We start from the raw sequence: 6,463 nt of genomic DNA, 5'->3' as shown, positions 1-6,463 counted from the left end.
AATAGTTGTCTTTATATCAAAACATTGGATTATTATTTTTATAATCAAGGGGGAAGCGCTAAACCCGGAGGATTATACAGCGCCTAGGGGGGATGTGGAAGGCATTCAGGCTTAATTTGGGGAACTGGAGCACAGATCCAATTCCCTAAATCAAGAGCCCCTCACCAACATCAAGGAACCTTCCTTGAGGGGATCAAAACAATGGAGGAATATTTTGAACTGTTAAGCATTGTAAGTTCTGCAGGATGGCAGGTGCTACCCTAATATTCTAATGGTAATCATAACCATGATTTTTAAAGAGGTAAGCCAGCGGAAGGCCTCGGTCAGATGACCGAAAGCTCTAGCTGTGGGTCATCATATGACTAAGACCTGCTTCAAGAAACACTTGTCCTGTTTCCTGACAGACTTTATACCAATGCTTCCGGCATGTCTGTTAGTGTTTGGGTTACTTGACGGCATCCAGAGGTCTGTTCTCCCTACTGTTGCTTATTGATGGAGCTGCGGCCTGTAGATAGAGCATCCAGGGTTCTGCTCCTTCTGCTGTTGCCTGTCAGAGTATTTAGTCTCTCTCTCTCTCTCTCTCTCTCTCTCTCTCTCTCTCTCTCTCTCTCACACACACAACTTTGCCTTGCAACGGAAGCTCACTGTGTGGACTCCTACAAAGTTGTTGGGTTCGATTTTCCCTGTTGCTGCAAAGTTCAGCTTCTCTCCCTATTTATCTTAAGTTGGGCCAGCTGCTAGAGTTCCCCCTATTTAACCCTTATCAGTAAGGTCGTGTATCCTCCAGTACGACACCGCAAGAACGACCCTCAAGTACTACACCATAAGAGAGATTCTCAACAGCCAGTACCATCCGGGTCACAAACCAGGTACAGCACCCTGGTGATTAAATTGCCTCCTTAATTGTGTTTTCTGTATTTTGTTTCGTTAGTGAAGCGGAGAGTCTCGCTAACCTCTCATAATGTAGAGAGAGAGAGATGGTCTTGCTTTCTATGTGAAAGTAGAGTTTTGTAACTCATAGTAAGGGGAATATACTAGCTATTTGTAAGTTGAGGGAGAAACGGCAGATACAGGGGTGAAAGATTACGATGGAGAGAGAAAGGATGAAATAGGAAATGAGGAAGAGTGGGAGAAAGGATGGATGTGAGAAATGGAGGAAGAGGTTTGAGGGAGAATGAAAGAGGGAGAAAGAAATAGTGAAAAAGTCTTCGTTCTTTGTATATCCCTCTCATTTTGTTACCTCCCATTTCCCCATCATTCTGGCTCCTTCCCTGTAAAATGTATTTTTAACGTAGTCATGTTGCCTCTGCTTGCCTTGTCTTCTAAAGTCAAGTTCACTTCCATTCTTGTCTCACCAGCCAGCGATCTCTGCTGAGCGTGACTGTTCAGTTGCAGTTCTTCATAATTTTTCTTGCCTTTTGACGCCTCTAAGGTGTGGGACGATGATCCTGACAGAAGCTGAATGTAAGGCCCGGAAATGCATTTTCTCGAAATTTCTGGTGACATTTCTAATGTTCGCTACTCTGGTGTGCAGCTCAAGGTACACACACAAGCTACGGAACAAACTTTTATTGGGACAACATTTCGCTATTATGGATTAAGACACATGTGTGGCAGTTGGGTATTTTTATTGATGAAACATTACGCCTACACAGTAGGCTTCTTCAGTCAAATACAGAGGCAGCAGCAGTAGTGGTAGTGAAATAAAGATGTGATGAGTCCAGCAGTCAAGATACAAAACTGTTGTACATGTCTTAATCCCCAATCCAATATCTCGCTCAGTGACTCTATAAAGCTCTAGTCTAGACAGAGCGAAGCGTTGTCCTGATCAAACTTTTGTTTTTTTTTTCGTCAATTTATCATTCTCTTTAAACTTGTGGACAATACATAGTTTCATGCGAGGTACGAACGCCTCCTGGTTTTATTTTTCTTGTGATTCTCTCTCTCTCTCTCTCTCTCTCTCTCTCTCTCTCTCTCTCTCTCTCTCTCTCTCTCTCTCTCTCTCTCTCTCTCTCTCTCTCTCTCAATTTCTCGTCTATTTTTCATATTCTCATTGTTGTGTACACTTCAGAAAATAATTTTAAAAGACATAATTTTTTATTTTTTATTTTATGTATTATAAAAGAAAAAGACAAATATAATTGTATGAAGGTAATAAAAAAAGTTTTGTTTGTACGTTAGTATATATATATATATATATATATATATATATATATATATATATATATATATATATATATAAATTAGTTTCAGGTTTGCAAAAATATTAATACAATATATAGTTTATTTAAATTGGGCATTATTTATGTAGATGTTTACAGTTTCCTGATAGTTTCACATTCCTTGTGTTATGGTAATTCAAAAATATTTTTCATGGCGGCAGATACATTCGCTGAGTAAACATTGTGATTTTTTTTTCCCATTGCAGAAAGTGAAGTATGTGGCAGCCCCTTCCAACGAGGAGAGTTGCCTGGATCTGCAGAAGGAACGCAGAGACCTGGTGAGTATTGCGCTTCTGTCTCTCTCTCTCTCTCTCTCTAGATATTATATATATATATATATATATATATATATATATATATATATATATATATATATATATATATATATATGTGTGTGTGTGTGTGTGTGTGTGACGAATAGGTAAAACTTTCGATTTAACTTAAATAGCAACGCTCTTCTTTCTGAATAAGGCAAGAGAAAATTTGTGTATGCAATAATTTCGCAAAAATTATTCTGAACCTAACGAAAAAAATATGTATGTCAATGTATTTTTCTTAAATTATTGTAATCTTACCTAAAATATATTTAGTTGCATTAATCTAAATTAAATTGCGTTTGTTATAATAAGGTTAAGGAAGGCTTTTTCTAAGGTTCTTTTGGTACAAAATTATTAATTTTTACATTAAAATAAATAAAAATATATCTTTAAATGTATAAGAGAATTTTTTGGAATGGACTTAATTTTAAATGAATTCTTGCTAACTGACCAGTTTTATGTATTCGGCACTATATATATATATATATATATATATATATATATATATATATATATATATATATATATATATATATATATATATATACATTTGCCTTCTTGTCAGCCCCTCCTCCCTATTCCTCCCAGAGACCAGTGTAGAAAGGAGGAGGGAGAGAAGGTGCCAGTAAAGATTAATGAGCGTGGTTGAGTAGCGGCTGGGAGACAGCATGTTGGTGAGACGTAACTGGTATTGACACTGTGTGATGAAGAGGCAGCTGCTGCCGTATGTTGAGAAGGGGGGGAGAGAGGGTAGTGGAGAGTTAAGATAAAAATAGATGTAATAAAGGGGTAAGTAGGGGAAATGCAGCTTGAATAAAAGGAAGAGATGAGAGAACAGATGGTTAGTTGGAGGCAAAGGGTGGAAACTAAAGATAGAGGGAGGAAACAAAGGATAAGAGAAGAAACTGAAGCTGTGAGTGGTAAAAAAAAAAAGCGAGTGAAAGCGGTAAGTTAACACAGTGAATACACACTTCATTCTTTCTCCTTAATTACCTCGTAATTAGTGATTACGAGGGAGATATAACAAAGTATGATTGAATGTGTGTATGCGTGAGCGCACGCGCGCGCGCTTAATGCATATCCACCCTCCTAAACTTCCCAGCGCTGAAATCACCCCATGCTAATTTAGAGTTTTTGGCGATCCGTGCGCTCAGGCGCCACAGACCAAGAGCTAGAGCTCTTCTCCGTGCCCTCAAGGGAAGGTTACTTGATGCCACTTAAGGGAGGGAGGATTGAACCCATTCCTCAGGCGCTGTGACCTATACGGGTTTATCGCTTTCCCATGATTATTGTATTATAGTACCGCAATAATAATGATATAAAAAATAATAGTAATACTAAATTAATAATATTATCCACTGGGTGCGTTATTTTCCTTGTATATTTAACTGTTCCCGTAACATCACTATAATAATATAGGAAGAATATTGACAAAAGTAATATTGCGTTTCACGGAGAGTGAACTCAAAAAAAAAAAAATTATTTTTTGATCAGCCTGTGAACTATATTAAAAAACAAATATGAACTCATTAAACGTCGTCAGGTAATATTTTTGCACGCAGCTTGTTCATCAAAATAATTAACTGCGTTCAATGACTCGTTTATGAACACAGGTGTAATTAGATTCATTTTTTTTTTCGGGTGTTGATAGGAGGAGGAAGGGTGTTGTGTTTTTGTAGTATTTTTGTCTGTTTTTTTTTCTCTTTCAACATCTGTCCGTGTAAACTTTTGACATCTGTCAGTGGACGTTTGACACCTGTCAGTGAACTTTTTATAAGCTGTCAGTGAAATTTCAATACCTGTCGGTGTACCCTCGATACCTGTCTGCGAGTCTTCACTGCCTGTCAGTGAAGCCTCAGCACCTGTCAGCGAAATTCTAACACCTGCAAGTGAAAATAACATCTGCTAGTGTATATTTTACGCCTGTCATTGAACCCTTAACACCTGCCACTATAATGATGTATTAGACACGTGTGCAACACTTTGGTATCTTTATTGAGGAAACGTTTCACCACGCAGTGGCTTCATCAGTCGTATACAAAGAAGAATGGTGAAGATCAGAAGGAGTTTGAGGTAATCAGTCCTTGAGCCTGGAGTCGATGTAATCATTTATGTCCACTGTGAAATCGCCTCCTACTGCTTCCTCACCTTTTTACAGTATATAAGCAGCTTCTCGCATATGCTGTATTCTTTTCAAGATTGATGGAGTTATTACATCGACCCGAGGCTGAGGGACTGATTATCTCAAACTCCTTCTGATCTTCACCATTCTTTTTTGTATAGGACTGATGAAGCCACTGTGTTGCGAAATTTTCCTCAATACAGATACCAAAGTGCTGCACATGTCTAATTCAACTTGAAGGTCTCTGAACCATTTATCAGTACACCTGTCACTATCCTTAACTCCTGTCAGTCCTCTCTCTCTCTCTCTCTCTCTCTCTCTCTCTCTCTCTCTCTCTCTCTCTCTCTCTCTCTCTCTCTCTCTCTCTCTCTCACACACACACACACACACACACACACACACACACACACACACAGTCCCAGCTGTGGCATAAATCTGTCACCTTGTTACGCAGTCCTCAACTTCACCTCTCTCCGGTTCCCACCTCAAAAAATGACCAGTTTGACCAGATGTTTACCAGGTTTCTGTTGTCATTCTCTTCCGGAGGGTCGAGTTTACAAGGAGTTTGTGTCCGGAACTTTTAAGGAAACGGCCTTTTGTGCCTCCTCCTTCTTTGTTCTCATCTTTTTCATATTCCTGTTCGTCCTTGTCATCTCATCGCCTCCTCCCCTTTCTATATATTTTTCTCTCTCCTTACTCTTTCCCCGCCTCCACTTTCTCCACGCTTGCTACTCCCCTTCCTTCTCTTTCCTCTTCCACCACTTCATCTATTCTTCCTTGCCTCATCTAACTTCTCGCCTCTTCGTTTTCCTCTTCGCCTACTGGACTGTTCTTCGCCTCCTCCTCCTCCTCCTCCTCCTCCTCTTCTTCCTCCGTCCCTACATCTCCTCCATTTCCTCCACCGGCCCATAATTTCGAAACTTGTCGAAAAAATCGCCGCTTTTGTCTAAAATTGGAAACGTTTAGGTGATTCCTGAGTGTGTTGACGCCTGCGCTGGGCAGGGACTGAGGGAGGGATTCTTGGAGAATGGGGAATTGTTGGGGATTGTTAAAGATTGTTGGGAATGAAAATTGTTGGGGATTTTTAAAGATTGTTGGGAATGGAAATTGCTGGGGACTGAGGTGAGTATCAACAGTAAATTTCATCATAGTGAAATATATATTTTTTCGTTTAATTCAGAATGATTTTTGCGAAATTATTGCATAGACAAATTTTCACTTGTCCTATTCGGCAAGACGTGCGTTACTATTTAAGCCGAAATCGCAAGTTTTACTTATTCGGCACGACATATACATGTATATGTATTATACACTCACTCACCTAGTAATATTTAATATAACCATTTTTCATCGTCTTGAACACACAGCAGCAACACACACGTCATGTCAGTGTCACTGAGGCGGGTCAGTTCAGGTCGGGCACAATGCCACCCCGTCAGCGAGAGCCATAGTGGCACTCCGTCAGCGACAGGCATAGTGCTACTCCTACTAATGGAACGCGCTAACAATACGTTATCCCTGATGCCATAATAGGTCAGTTCTAATCAACTGGTCATTTGCATTAAGTAATTTATTTTATGCATACTCGTTTGAAGTCAAATTATATATATATATATATATATATATATATATATATATATATATATATATATATATATATATATATACATATATATATGTCGTGCCGAATATGTAAAACTGGTCAATTAGCAAGAACTCATTTAAAATTAAGTCCTTTCTAAAATTTTCTCTTATACGTTTAAAGATATATTTTTTTCATTAATGTTAATGTAAAAATTTTT

The 6,463-nt window shown here is 38.7% G+C and overlaps 1 protein-coding gene across 1 annotated transcript in view; it reads left to right on the top strand.

Moving 5' to 3' along the window:
* Positions 1-6,463, top strand: part of LOC128693269 (caskin-2) — a 1,211,837-nt gene that overhangs the window by 15,131 nt on the left and 1,190,243 nt on the right. The window contains exon 2 of the mRNA XM_070089381.1: positions 2,429-2,500. The gene's annotated coding sequence lies outside the window, so the exon portion shown is untranslated. The remainder of the gene's footprint in view (positions 1-2,428; positions 2,501-6,463) is intronic.

Source organism: Cherax quadricarinatus, chromosome 28 (assembly GCF_038502225.1).
Source record: "Cherax quadricarinatus isolate ZL_2023a chromosome 28, ASM3850222v1, whole genome shotgun sequence".
Lineage (NCBI taxonomy): Eukaryota > Metazoa > Arthropoda > Malacostraca > Decapoda > Parastacidae > Cherax > Cherax quadricarinatus.
This window is presented reverse-complemented; position numbering and strand designations above follow the sequence as displayed.